General features: G+C 38.2%; 1 protein-coding gene across 11 annotated transcripts in view; it reads right to left on the bottom strand.

Moving 5' to 3' along the window:
* EPS8 (epidermal growth factor receptor pathway substrate 8) overlaps positions 1–15,150 on the bottom strand; it is a 182,208-nt gene that overhangs the window by 77,290 nt on the left and 89,768 nt on the right. For 4 of the 11 annotated variants that reach the window (XM_036296976.1, XM_036296981.1, XM_036296979.1 and 1 more), the window contains 2 exons: positions 5,389–5,430; positions 3,337–3,427 (listed from right to left, as the gene is read on the bottom strand). The exons of 6 other annotated variants lie outside the window; for them this stretch is intronic. The gene's annotated coding sequence lies outside the window, so the exon portion shown is untranslated. The remainder of the gene's footprint in view (positions 1–3,336; positions 3,428–5,388; positions 5,431–15,150) is intronic. One more of the 11 variants, XM_036296978.1, reaches the window with a different exon arrangement.

Below are 15,150 nucleotides of genomic sequence, written 5' to 3'. Positions count from 1 at the left end.
ATAGTAAATAAGTCTCCATGTATGTGGCTCTATTTGAAACCCAGGTTCAGAAGAAGGAAAAGTCATACCAACTGCATAATTTTTTCGAGGGCTGGAACTTGACCTAGATCTTAAAAACTGGTTAGGATTTATAAACACTCAAGTTTAGTTCAAGCTCTTTTGATAGTCTTGCCCATATTTATTTGCAGCGTAGAAGCAAATTTCTAAATTAAGGACAAAGAAATACTGACCTCTATCCTAGATAAGTACTGCATTTATAAAATTATATTTATATTGAATTGATCTATTCTGTTTTTCTTGTTTCCTTCAATTTATACTTCGATACAGTGATATACAGGTAAGCCATTTCTCAGGGGGGAAAATGAAACCCTGATTTGTAGTGCTTGCTAATTTCTATGTATTAATATTCACACTGTGGCCCAGTTCAAGCTGTTAATGGTTTAACAGCAGTTTACAAAACTCCTAAATGTTTTACAATTGGAACTCATAAGCCTAGAGAGTCCAGGTAGAGCACATCATTCCAGAAGTCTGGCCAGGACCGAGGACGGGAATAACACTATGAAATTAGAAACAGCAAACATATCCTCCATAGCATAGTTGAAAGGCTAAAACTCTGACACTCTCTGGCACAGACTAGTCTACCCAAGTCAATTAAACCTCTGTACCAATTTTCTCATCAGTAAAATAGAGATAATTCCCGGTCTTCCTAGCTCACAGGACTAGTGAAACATCAAATGAGACAGATGCATATGCAAGTTTAACTTCCAAAGTTAAAAATAAGAAGTACTCTTTCAAAATAAGCTGGTTCATTCAGAATTAAACCCCCAGGGTTTGTACTGATTTTGATCTGGTCTGCATTTTAAAACCACAGCGGCTGGCTTTAATGAAAAGTGATAGCCACAGTATCTCATCTTTTTCATGTTTAATTCTTCATGACAGTCAAATAATACATGGTTTGTGTTTTGTTTTGTTTTTTAAATAGTGATGTCAGAATAAGAGAGCATTAGAAAAGAGAACAAAATGTTGATTTGCTAAACTGAATTTTAAATACATAGAAACTTTCGTTATTTAGCAATCATAGTTTCACCTGTCACAATGTTCATATAGCAATATAGAGGTTTGCAAATATTTAAATATAGCAATTACAACACACACCTTGCAAAGAAAACAATTACAAATGTTTGTTTTCCTTTAGGCCTTAAGAAGACATCCAACTTATACCTATATGAATCATATATATGAGAACCTTCAACTCTTACTGAAAAGTAAGGTGTTTTATTTTTTTATTTTTATTTTTTTAAAGTAAGGTGTTTTAATTTTTATTAGCTGTTAAAACAACTTAAAAGCCAAGGAGACAAAGTTTTTCTTTATCACAACAAGTTTAAGGACTCTACTCAATTAACTCTACTAAACTATCTACTTAATTCTGCTAAAAGTGTATATTAAAACTGTCATAATAGCTTCTAAAAGATTTGAAATAGAGCATCGATTTCCTTATTAAAAGACCTTTTATAAGTCATAGATACTATAGTTTTCCTCTTCTACAGAAAATAATATTTGGCAATTACAAGGATAAAAATAAAACAATTTAATATCTAAGTTAAAGCACAACAAAAATGTTAAACACTGAAATTTTAAAAGGAAAGTAAACAGAATGTATAAAAATCACTGAAGAAGAAGTAAAGAAGGCTATAGTAAGCTAAAACAGCAAGTTAAATCTGTATAAGAAAGTTTTAAGACCCAGATAGACAGGTAGGTAGATAGGTGATAAATGATAGATAGATAGATAGATAGATAGATAGATAGATAGATAGATAGATAGATAGAATTTAGACTCCCCTTTCTTTACTCCTGCTTGCATCTGATATCAATTTTCAAACTGATGAGTATGTAGTCGTGACTTGATGTTAGAACACCCTGCCCAATCTGGCTAACACACAACTAGTAGCTCTTTGTATATTAAGCTGTCCTTAAAAATAATTTGTTCCCTGAGAAAATGTCACAGACATTTTTGTTTATTTAAGGTTTTATTTACTTGTTTGTTTGGCTTTGACAAAGTATCTTGAAGTATATATATTTCAATTTCAATTTAATGTATGTTTCTTGATCTAAGTTAAAACAAGATGGAGGTGATTATCATTATTTGAGACTTTAACTAAAAGACCATTGAGATTCATTTTTTAAGCAATACATTGTGATATTGTCTACTAATGATTGTGCTTAAAACATAAAAACACAAACAATTTGCTTTAAACCTTCTGAATCATTACACAGTGTCTCCTACAGGGTCTTCTAGAAAGACTACTTTTCAATAACTCTTACCAATATTGTTGGTAGAGATGTTACCACCTACTTCCCTCTGTCATTTGGCCTAATATTTAAAAATAAAGAACTTTTGTATATGAATAGACTTGGAAAACTAATGTAATAGTAATAATATAATTATTACTGCTATAATAGTAATAATAATAAAAATGATAATAGTGGTTAACACTTGTGAAGGTATTGCAATAAGTTCTAGGCTATATAGAAACAATATTTTCTCAAGGCCAATATAAATGTAGGGAGAATAATTTCATGTCTTTAAATCAATACACTGTAATCACTTAAAAACAATTATCTAGGTTCCTCTTTTTTATAATTATGAGAAAATTCTTAGGTTGTTTGTAAGTTGGAACATAATTTGGCGGAGAATCTATGTTCAAAGCAGAATGTTGGTTTAACAACTAGCTGAAGAAGAATACTCATTATTAAAATTCAATAACCAACTAAAAAGAAACACTTTCACACTAATTATATGTTCAATATTGTGACAGAATTTATTCAAAGGCCTAACACAGAGAAAAGCCAAATACACCCTATTACTACTGCTTCAGTATTTCCTTCTAATTCTTGTTGCTATGATGACATCATCATCACACATACACTGCTTGGCTGTTATAGATAGAAAATGACTACTATCTCAGTTCAAAACATGGTTAATACCATGCTGATTTGAGAAAATATCCTAATTTTTAAAAGAACAGCTGCTGCTTATTCACCATTTACCCCGTACCAAGTTATTGTGGTAAATGTTTTCTATCCATTATCTTAATCTTCACATTAATTTTTGAAGTACTCTTCTCATTTTATAAATGAAGAAAGTGAGCTAAAGAGCCTAGGTGCCATTTGTGTGTTACTTTGAAACTCTTAAAAATCATCTAGTGCCATGAATGATTGAACAGCATGTACTATCTGTTTCTTGTATCAGATATAATCACAGGCAGAGGACAACAAGGGGAAAAGCAAACAATGTTCAATGAGCCCCCACTTCAAATGATATTTTGTAAACCTCACCTCATTCCATCCTGAGAACAACATTTTGAAGTGGTAATTAGCTTTACCTCATAGAGCTAGAAGACAGCCTCAAATAAGTTCCGTCATTTGCCTAAGTGGTAACACAAGAAGCTAGAATTAGAGCCAGGATTTAAACCCTGACCTGGCTGACTTATATCCAATTTTCTTTCCAGTAAGTGACACTGCTAGTTTGACCATTGTGTACTCTCCAGCAGTTTTCAGCTCTTTTCATGCTGGGTTCCTCAATGATACTCTTTATTTTAGTCAAGTTTTCTTAATAGAAGGTACTAAAAATACTAGTGTGAAAGTGGAAAGGGAGGGGATTTACTTTAGTGAAAGGGATAGTACGAAAACAATAGTGTCACTATTTTGTGAAATGGCTTTATTGCTTAACATTATGTTCACTGAAGAAAGTGGAAAAAAATGCCATCAGGTCTATAAATACCACATATTAAAAACTACTTTTAATTAGAATGTTGTATTATAAGTTAAGCTGAATCTGGCTTTGAATAATAATTACTTTCCACTGGCTAAATATCTAAGTATTTATTTGTATTACTTTAGTGGGTTAATTTTTTATCATAGTTGAGACAATTTCCCAAATATGAAAGTGGATCTGTTGACTGTTTTATCCCTATGTAAATAGCACATGATACCCATAAATTTACCAGGGTCATTTGCATTTCTTCAATTATAATTAAATACATATTAAAGGTGAAAAGGAAGTAAGACTCCAATTTAGCTGGAATCTTCCAACAGCAATAAAAATATGGCAGGAAAGGGAATGATTCAGACTCTAAATTTTAGAGAGAAGAAATTATCTCAACCTCTCTATTACCAGGCTCAGTATCCTGCTGCGGTTGGGTGTGGGGAGATATCATGGTTGGATCATGCCTTGAGCTACTTCTCAGCAAGGTTTCCATTCAATTTCACACGTGACCTGAGAAATTTTCATTAAAATCTCCATATATTTATTTATGTATGAATTTTCCTTCTTACATATACCTTGCTTATATAGACTTAAATATATGTCTCTCTGATTGTATTATTTCCATGATTAACAGTGGACTTACAGATAGCCTCATACAGTGACTGCTATATATATTGACTTAACATGGCATATTCTTTATCAGTGGAAGTTTCTGACTCAAACTGAAAAGATGGGAAAACAAAAAGTAAAAGTTCAGATTCATCAAAAAGAAACTCCTGATTATTCACCCCTGCAAAACTCCTATTTTGGGTAGTTCAGACAAGAACTGAGTTATGCTTTGGTTGTATGCTGGGTATAGGAGGGAGGGAAGGAGAGACAGAAAGAAACAGAGAGAGACAGAGAGAGGGAGGGAGAGGGAGGGAGAAGAAGAAGAGGAAGAAGGAGGAAGGAGGAGGAAGGAGGAGGAAGAAGGAGGAAGAAGGAGGAAGAAGGAGGAAGATGGGAGAGGGGGAGGGGGAGGAGGAGGGGGAGGGGAGAGGGAGGGGAGGGGGAGAGGGAGGGGAGGGGGAGGGGAGGGGGAGAGGGAGGGGAGAGGGAGGGGGAGGGGGAGGAGGAGACGAAGACGGACATGAAAGAGATCCCAGACCTTAACAAAAACCTTGGCTAACACCACCAAAAAATTATCAGCATTTTAAAAAGTCAACGTTACCTAAGAAGTTCAAATCCTCACAGAAACAAAAAGTTGTTGAGTATGAATTCTCAGAAGGGGTAGAAGAATATTCACTGTTACCATTTTCTCCCAGGATAAGAATAAAAGTTTAACTTTTTCTGCCAATTCAGTTCTCAACTGAATACATTTCAGAGAACAACATTTTGGAACAAGAAGGGGAGAAAACCACTCCACCTACCCCAAGCCACTCCCACTCCCCATTAATTATTTTTTTTAATGTCTACTTTTTATAAATCAGCCTTGAGAATTATTATTCACTGATATTCTATTAACTAATACAAACAAAAATTACTGAGGAAATTAGCATCTCATATGATATCTTTTTTATTGCTAGATATCCTTTGTCCATATGTGTGCCAAATGCTAAATTAGTACAGTTCAACATACTCACAAAGGCAAATGGGTAAAGCTCTCTAGGCATGACGTAATCCAGCTGGAGGTAAAGACAGGAACACAGGTTCTAAAACTGTCTTTAATAAAATAAAAACTCTTGAAGTCAAATTTCATTATGACATTAAATGGCCTCTAAAAATAGTAAATCATAAAACCTTGTAGGTACAATGAGCAGAGCTGTAACCCACAGATGAGCTATAACATTTTAATATTTAACTACCCTGCTGCCACATAACTACCTTCCTCTGTATTACCTTGAGCAGAGGACTCTAAGCAGTAAACAAAATACTGCAGGTGGTTCACTCTGCATTTCCAGTACAGCTCCTTAAGAGGACCAATGGTTTCCAATCTGTACAACATAATTTTTATAAATGGTTACAACCTACAAAGTGGGAAACGCCACCTTTAACCAACAGTGGCACTAAATTCATCCTACTTTTCTAAATCACAAATACATCTCTCTGAGATTATTACAAGTAAAAATGATTAATTGTTAAAATATACAGAATTTTTTTAAGCCATGCGATTTTGTTTAAAGTTAAGCTTTCTACTGTATTATAGCACACATGCTGATATCACCCTTCCCAGATATTTTATAAAAACACTAGAGGCCTGCTGCACAAAATTCATGCAAGGGGCTTGGCCCTCACAGCTGCAGCAGCTTGCCTCGGCCTTCACAGCCCTGGCCCTCGCAGCCCCAGCCCTCGCAGACCCGGCTTCATCCGGGAGGACGTCCGGAAGGTTGTTTGGCTGTCTGATGTAATTAGCATATTACGCTTTTATTATTATAGACTAGAGGCGCGGGACACAAAAATTTGTGCACTCGGGGGGGAGGGGGGGGTCCCTCAGCCCGGCCTGTGCCTTCTCGAAGTCTGGGACCCCTCGGGAGATAATGCCCTGATGGCTTAGGCCTGCTCCCAGGTGGCAGAGGGCAGGCCCAATCCCTAGGTGCAGGCCCTGGTCAGGATCAGAGCAGGGCCGATTGGGGAGTTGGGGCGCCGCCCTGTCATGCACAGAGCAGGGCAGATTGGGAGGTTGTGATGCCACCCTCAGTCACGCTCAGGGTAGGGCCAATTGGGGGGTTGGGGCACCGTCCCCTGTCACACTCAAGGCAGGGTCGATTGGGAGGTTGCGGCGCCACCCCCTGTCACGCACAGAGCAGGGCCAATCAGGGGGTTGGGGAGCTGCCACTCTCACAGTCAGGGCAGGGCCAATGGGGAGGTTATGGCTCTACCCCGTCACACACAGAGCAGGGCCCGTGGGGGGGTGGGGGGGTTGGGGAGCTCCCCCCTATCAGGCACAGAGCAGGGCTGCTTAGGGGGTTGGGGCCCCGCCCCCTGTCACACACAGAGCCGCAGGGCGATCAGGGGGTTTGGGCACTGCCCCCTGTCACGCTGATCCCGGTGCCGGGAGGCATATTACCCTTTTACTATATAGGATAGAGGCCTGGTGCATGGGTGGGGCTGGCTGGTTTGCCCTGAAGGGTGTCCTGGATCAGGGTGGGGGTCCCCACTGGGGTGCCTGGCCAGTCTGGGTGAGGGGCTGAGGGCTGTTTTCAGGCTGGGAGTGACTGAAGTTCCCAACCGCTCCTTTTTTTCTTTTTTCTTTTTTGTATTCTGGGCCAGCTTTACCTTGAGGCTTGGCTCCAGCTCTTAGGCCTCCGCGGCTGAAAGTAGGTTTCTGGCCTTTGCTTACAATGTTGTGAATCTGCTGGCTGAAGTCCGGCGGTATTTGTTACAATGTTTCTTAAACTGCCCGCTCAGAGGCCTGCAGCCGCAGACGGGGGACGTTGGTTTCCTCCAACAATGCTCCGTCACTGAGGCAAGCAAGCCTCATGTTAGTTTCAAGCTGCCTGGCTGCTGGCCGCCATCTTGGCTGACAGTTAATTTGCATATCTCGCTGATTAGCCAATGAAAAGGGTAGCGGTCGTATGCCAATTACCATGTTTCTCTTTTATTAGTGTAGATACTACTCAACTCAACCCTTCTCTTCTTGTCTGCCATACTACTCAAACACTGGTCATTAAATCAGAGGACAAGAAATGTCGTATCAAGGATTATTCATTGTTGCCATTTGTCTGTTCTACTTTAGCAAGATAAGGTCTTACAGATCTAGCCAAATAGTTACAGGGAACAGGTGTTTTGCGCGAATGGAATATTTCGTGTATTGCTTTAGGTACCAGAGTATATCAAGGTCAAAATGTATAAGCCCAAGGAAAGTTCATGATTGGGCACATAAGGTCAAACTCTCAACTCATTCTTAACTGCTCCTTATTCCTATTATTCTAAACCACTTAACAGTTTGTTGACAGAGTAAAAATGCAATCCTTTCACAGTACCACCCTTCATTTATCTTCAAAAACAGAGGCAATCCTAATATGTTGTTAGAAAGTAATGCAACAAATAATACACAAAAACAACAACCAAAAAAAACCCATTCCAGTAACCATCTACATTTGTATGACTACAAAAATAACTGATTGTCAGTAGATACTTATACAAAAATCACACAAGATCTAGAACAAAATCTTCCTTGAAAACCTTCCCATCTTCCCATTCTCTCTTTTTTTTTTTTTTTTAATATATTTTATTGATTTTTTACAGAGAGGAAGGGAGAGAGATAGAGAGTTAGAAACATCGATGAGAGAGAAACATCGATCAGCTGCCTCTTGCACATCTCCTACTGGGGATGTGCCGGCAACCAAGGTACATGCCCTTGACCGGAATCGAACCTGGGACCTTTCAGTCCACAGGCCAATGCTCTATCCACTGAGCCAAACTGGTTTTGGCTTCCCATTCTCTTAGAAAAAAAGAAAAGACATATTTAGGAAAAGAGCACATTACAGGCAACATAAGAACAGCATAGTATAACGTTCAAAAGAGAAGCTAGATGCGGGGTGGGTCTAGAGAACAAAATCTCCCTCACGGGACTGAACCAGAGAAGGCCAGAGAAATCTTTAGAAATGTATAGTATAGGGGGGGGGGGGGGAGCATCAAAGGGTACAACGTGGCAAGTAGAAAGACCAAATGCAAGGTGGGCACCTCACGCTGGGAGGGCACCCCGTTCATAAAATCCCTCAGGCTTCGGGCTGCAAGGTGTGAGCTGAATAAACCAGAAGAGAGAAGAGCCAAGACATGAGACAGCTGGGTAACATTTAGGAAACCACCAACAGTTCAGCTACTGAAGAATAACTTAGAGGTAGAAAGTGATTAGGGAGGAAGCTGGAGATAAAACCAGAATACATAAAGTTACATTTATATCAAATGTTGTTAGACTGAAATTCAGTGTTACTTATTGTTTCTGTGTAACTGCTATTCACATATACTAAGATTACATTTTCTTTTTTGTTTAATCTTTTGTATTCTTTAGAGTTAAAAATTAGCTTACCCTAAACCCTTAGATTTCCTATGTACTTTTATTAATTTCATCCCTTAGTCTCCACCACAGTGAAGTCTCCCTTCAATATTTTAAACACCATCATTTTTATCTTTCAAGAGTCATCTCTCCCGGACCCCTGTACTATATTCCTGTTGAAATCTAAACTGACTACTCTCTAGGCCTCCTAAACAGTTTTCATCATGGTATCCAAATTCCACATTATCCTCCTCATTCCTATCATCTTTCTCCTGTCTTAGATCCTTGTTTCCTGTATCCCAAGACTCCCTTTTCCTTACTTTTACTTTTTATCTTTCAAGAGCACATATTTCAGGAAGCATCTTCCAATCTCACACCTGGAGATAGACACCTGACTGCCAAAATCTTGGTGATGAGTAGAAGTGGGCTAGGCTGTCCCACTGCTCAGTAACAATTTCACTTAATCTTCTACCTGCCTGTGCCTTGTGTCCCCCACTCAAGAGTTCTGCAGTTCACATTCTCCACAGAAGAAACATCCATCCTCGCCAAGTATGGGAAGCATCTGGGATGCAAGGCCCCTTTACACACACTACCTCCTAGTCCTCCTGTTCTCAGCCTCACCCTCATGGTTGAGCCTTTCTGAGGTTCTGAAGTGAAAATCAGGTTGCTTCTCAAGGTCTCTCACTAACAGCTTGGGTTTCAGTTTCTCGGGACTCTAGGTGAGTTACAATGATTCCTATGCTGTCCTTTTTTAAATCCCTTTACTGACATTTTATTTGGAGGGAGTAAAAATAACGGTGCTTAATCTGCCCTTTTCTATAATGATTTTCATTTTCTAAACATTGGCAAATATTAATGAAAAACTCAGGAGAGCCTTGGCTGGTGTTGCTAAGTGGTTAGAGCCTCAGCCAGAGCACTGAAGGGTCATGCATTCAATTCCCAGTCAAAGAAAGGCACATACGTGGGTTACAGGTCCAATCCCAGGCCCTGGTAGGGGTGGGTGCAGGAAGCAACCAATTGATGTGTCTCCCTCTCCCCCTCCATAACTCTTTTCCACTCTCTCTGTAAAAAAAAAAAAAAAAAAAAAAAACACCGAAAATCAATGGGAAAAATATTCTCAAGTGAGAGTTAACAAACGAGGGAGGGAGGGAGGGAGGGAGGGGGAGGGGGAGGGGGAGAGAGAGAGAGAGAGAGAGAGAGAGAGAGAGAGAGAGAGAGAGAGAGAGAGAAGAAAAAAAACAGTCACCTTTAATATGAACTTGAGAGGTCAAGTTGAACTATGAGATATGAGTACAAGTTTATACTAAAAATAAAAGTACCATAACAGCCAGAGTGATAATAACACACAAAAAAAAAAAAATGAAGGAAATTTACCTTACATAAAGTCAGCTGATATTTTGGTGGTAAATGTTTAATTACCTGTTGTTATTGTAACAACAAACGCTGTTTTCAAATCCAAAAAATGAAAAAACATTATCGTGTGTAAAAGTGAGGCATATCTCCAGCAATGCCAGCATTATAATTAATGAAAAATGCTTTAATTCTTTTTCTGGAAATTAAATCATAGCTTTAAATGCACAACTGAGTTGGGTACTTAATTTGGAGGCAATATCCCCTGTTAAATTAGGTATTATTGTTAATAAGAAATGCCTTGTTTTTCTGGAAATTAAATCATAGCTTTAAATGCACAATAGTTATGTGCCTAAATGAAACTCGTCCTTGGGTAAATATTCACTTTAATTATTCAGCATTTTTTCCAAAGAGAAGCCCATTTAAATGAATAGAGTTGGGAACAAATACTTTTTGAGCTACCCCAAAACAAAAGTCAGAGATATTTGTGCATTAGTCTTACAAGTCAAGCTGCCTATAAAAAAATTGTGAAACTTTCTTTCCCTAAGATGATATTTACATAGTCATAGAAGTTAAAAGAAGCCCTAACCTGTTTGGCTCAGTGGATATAGAGTGTCGGCCTGCGGACTGAAGAGTCCCAGGTTCGATTCCGGTCAAGGGCATTTACCTTGGTTGCGGGCACATCCCTAGTGGGGAGTGTGCAGGAGGCAGCTGATTGATGTTTCTCTCTCATTGATGTTTCTAACTTTCTATCCCACTCCCTTCCTCTCTGTAAAAAATCAATAACTATATATATATATATATATATGTTAAAAGAAAAGAAAAATTAAGTCCAATCTTTTTAATTATGGCAATTAAATTTCATATTTAAAAGATAGTAAGTATAATAAGCTTTGATTGTGGGTAGTACTGTCTTTAAAAAATGTCTGCCAAATTATAACAATGGATGTTCTCAAAAATAGCAGTAAAGTTCTTTCTAATCCTGAAATCATCTATGAACTGGGGTAAATTTAGACATATCTGTGTTCATTATTGTAAAAATATAATGCTCATTTGTTAAGCATTTCAGTGTATCAGTCTCTATGCCAGCACTTTATGTGCATGACTTTGCTCAATTCTTACCACCTTATGAGTTGTAAGAGCTTATTTATCCTCATTTTAATGAGAAGTCTTGGAATTATAAAAGTTATAAGTGAGGGTAACTTGGCTATGATGCTTATATATCATAAGATTTGACCACAAGTTGTGGTTTTATCTACTACTAGAGGCCCGGAGCACGGGTTCATGCACCGGTGGGGTGCCTCAGCCTGGCCTGTGGGGATCAGGCCAAAACTGGCTCTCCGACATCCCCCAAGGGGTCCCGGATTGGGAAAGGGCAGTTCTCAGGTGATGCACCCCGGAATCGGGCTCCCTCCTCTCTGGTTCCGTGTGTATCACCCAAGAACCCCAGCTGCCAAGTCACTGCAGCTCAGCAGCTCCTGAATTGAGCATCTGCCCCCTGGTGGTCAGTGCACGTCATAGCTACCGGTCGGATGGTTGAATGGTCGGCCAGTCGGCTGGTCGTTTAGGCTTTTATATATATAGATGGTAGCAATTTTTAACCTTTTTCATCTCATGGCACACACAAACTAATTACTGAAATTCTGCAGCAAACCAAGAAATGTTATATTTTTTACAAATCTGACCAAAAAAAAGTAGATATAATTTTAATTCATTCACACTGGACAGTTATCATTGTCATGACAATCTAAGGGACAAAAGGTCAGTGTCCCTGACTGGTCAGTTATTGCATGTGTTAAAAATTCTTGCAGTACTCCAGGTAAAAATTGCTGCACTATTGTATACTTTCCTTTAACTAAAGATAAATCCAGTATTTTGCAATTGGATGGGAATATGTCAACACTGATTAATTAAAAGCCAAAATGGTCTTTGTAGATGATTATTCAAACAAGATTCATTCAATATTACTTGGCCCAAGCCAATAACTGTACTGGTTCACTTATTCACTCATTGGACAAGTACTAACTATGTAACCATTATGTGAACATCACCTAGAGCACTGTCAAAAGTAACTTCCTTCCATAATGAAAGCTTACTGTATCATCACTGTTCAGTACAGGTGTTGGACACCTAAAGTGCAGCTAGTGCCACTGAGAAACCAAAATTTTAATTCTGTGAGATTTATGTTAGTTTATATTTAAGTGTAAATAGCCACATGTGGCTAATGGCTAGAATACTAAACAAGATAGCTCTAGATACAGAGTACAATTCACAAAATAGACATGGTTCTTAGCTTCATGGAGCTTATAATCTAGTGGAAGAACCAACATGAAATAATTAAAATCTACTTATATAAAAACCCTGGGTGTAACATCATGGCCAGAAACGCAACCTACCGGAAAGAAGTCAGTCCTGCAGGAAATGGCTGTGGCCTCCCCCAGCTGTTTCCTGGAGGGTGAGGTTTCAGGCAGGAACCCGCTCTCAGGACAAGGTTTCAGGCAGGAACCTGCCCTCGGAGCGGAGGGTGGAAGTGAAATGATTTGTAATGGATCTATTATTGAAGCTACCTTTGGAAATACTATATCTATAGATAATACAAAAAATATATCTAAATGTGCAATTCTTTGCCCAAAAAATCAGCATGTTCAAAAATTAAATGAAGAAATTTTGGATATACTTGATGGAGATTTTCACACATATTTGAGTGATGATTCCATTGATTCCACAGATGATGCTGAAAAGGAAAATTTTCCCATCGAATTTCTTAATAGTATTACTCCCTTGGGAATGCCATGTCATAAATTAAAATTGAAAGTGGGTACAATCATCATGCTATTGAGAAATCTCAATAGTAAATGGGGTCTTTGTAATGGTATCAGATTTATTATCAAAAGATTACGACCTAACATTATTAAGGCTGAAGTATTAACAGGATCTGCAGAGGGAGAGGTTGTTCTGATTCCAAGAATCAATTTATCCCCATCTGACACTGGCCTCCCATTTAAATTGATTTGACGACAGTTTCCCAGCATTTGTTATGACTATTAATAAATCACAAGGACAAACTCTAGACCAGTGGTTCTCAACCTTCTGGCCCTTTAAATACAGTTCCTCATGTTGTGATCCCCAACCATAAAATTATTTTCGTTGCTACTTCATACTGTAATGTTGCTACTGTTATGAATCGTAATGTAAATATCTGATATGCAGGATCTTCTTAGGCGACCCCTGTGAAAGGGTCATTCGACCTCTATAGGGGTCGCAACCCACAGGTTGAGAACCACTGCTCTAGACAGAGTAGGCATATTCCTACATGAACCCATTTTTGCACATGGTCAGTTATATGTTGCTTTCTCTCAAGTTTGAAGAGCATGTGATGTTACAGTTAAAGTTCTAAATACTTCATCACAAGGGAAATTAGTCAAGCACTCTGAAAGTGTTTTCACTCTTAATGTGGTGTACAGGTAGATATCAGAATAAGTTTAATCACTTTATCAGTCATTGTTTGCATCACTGTTGTTTTTATATCATGTTTTTGTTTTCATATCATGTTTTTGTTGTTTTCATATCATGTTTTTGTCATTTTTATATCATGCCTCTGTTGTTATATCCTTTTGTTACTGTTTATTTATTAATAAGTTTATATATTATTTTCATATACATATAAATAATTTCCTTACATCTCTCACACTTCTATTATAGAGAAAGGTCAAATAGCAATATTAAAATATCTCCGCTAATTAATTCCTTTTTTAAAAAAAACATATTTTATTGAATTTTTACAGAGAGGAAGGGAAAGGGATAGAGAGTTAGAAACATCAATGAGAGAGAAACATTGATTAGCTGCCTAACAACCAAGGTGCATGCCCTTGACCAGAATCGAACCCGGGACCCTTGAGTCTGCAGGCCAATGCTCTATCCACTGAGCCAAGCCAGTTAGGGCAATTAATTCCCTTTTAATGTGCACGAATTTCATGCACTGGGCTACTAGTAATAAATATAATATTACAACTTCTGTTACTTGCTTAAAAGAAAAGATAGTATTTGTGAGGACCTAACATCAGACTGAGGCAAATCTAGCATCTAAAAAGTATGACATTGAGCAATTCATTCTGAAAATGTTATTTCAGGATTTCCTCATTTAAAATCTAAGATAACTAGTAAAACACCGAAACAGAGAATTTATGAATTTTTTTCGAAGTGCTTTCTATGTTTTAAGACTAATGCACAAAGAGTGCTCTGTTGAAAAGATGCCTATGCAAAAATAACTGAATAAGAATGTTGTTCTTGTTTTCCTATTTCAGGTAATGCTCTGAATTTAAGTGAAATAAAATGAAAGAGAATAAAAAATTACAAAAAAAGCAGTAAAATCTGTAAAATGTTAACTTTAGACACTTCAAGTTTAAGAACCTGGATTTGATGAGAAATAGGAAAGTGAGAGAAGAACAACCGAACTACTATCCACTTGGGCAGCAATGGGATTTTTTTTGTAGTAGCATGCCCACTTTCGGGCCAGTGTCAATTTATACACCAAAAAAGAAAATTTATTTTGCCAATAATTATATTCCCGGACTTGAGCACCTGGAATTCAAAAAGGGCAAACAACTCTCTACAGTGAATTAATAAGGGGAGGGGTGGGGGGGAAGTGTTTGGATCAATCAGGGAATGGGAGAATCACCAGAAACCTTCATGTTCCTGGATCATATTGGGTGGATTTTTGTTGGGAAACTAAGATGAATTTGTTTGGGTAAGTAGGATATTTGAGGTCAGAAGGAAGAGGAAATTTGAAGAGGGAATTATCACGAAGGCTGGGAAGGCCACATTTGCATTTCTTTCTTCCCATTCCCATAGTCCCCATCTCTAAGCACCTGGGAGATGGCCTATAATAAACTGAGGTAGGGAAAACTGGGGGCAGAAGCATGATCTGATTTAATAAAAAAATGAATTGCTCATAAGAATAAGTTTATTTTGCCCTAACCGGTTTGGCTCAGTGGATAGAGCGTCGGTCTGCGGACTGAAGGGTCCCAGGTTCCATTCTGGTCAAGGGCATGTACCT

Source organism: Myotis myotis, unplaced genomic scaffold (assembly GCF_014108235.1).
Source record: "Myotis myotis isolate mMyoMyo1 unplaced genomic scaffold, mMyoMyo1.p scaffold_m19_p_3, whole genome shotgun sequence".
Classification (NCBI taxonomy): domain Eukaryota; kingdom Metazoa; phylum Chordata; class Mammalia; order Chiroptera; family Vespertilionidae; genus Myotis; species Myotis myotis.
Note: the sequence above shows the minus strand (reverse complement) of the source record. Positions and strands in the feature narration are given on the sequence as shown.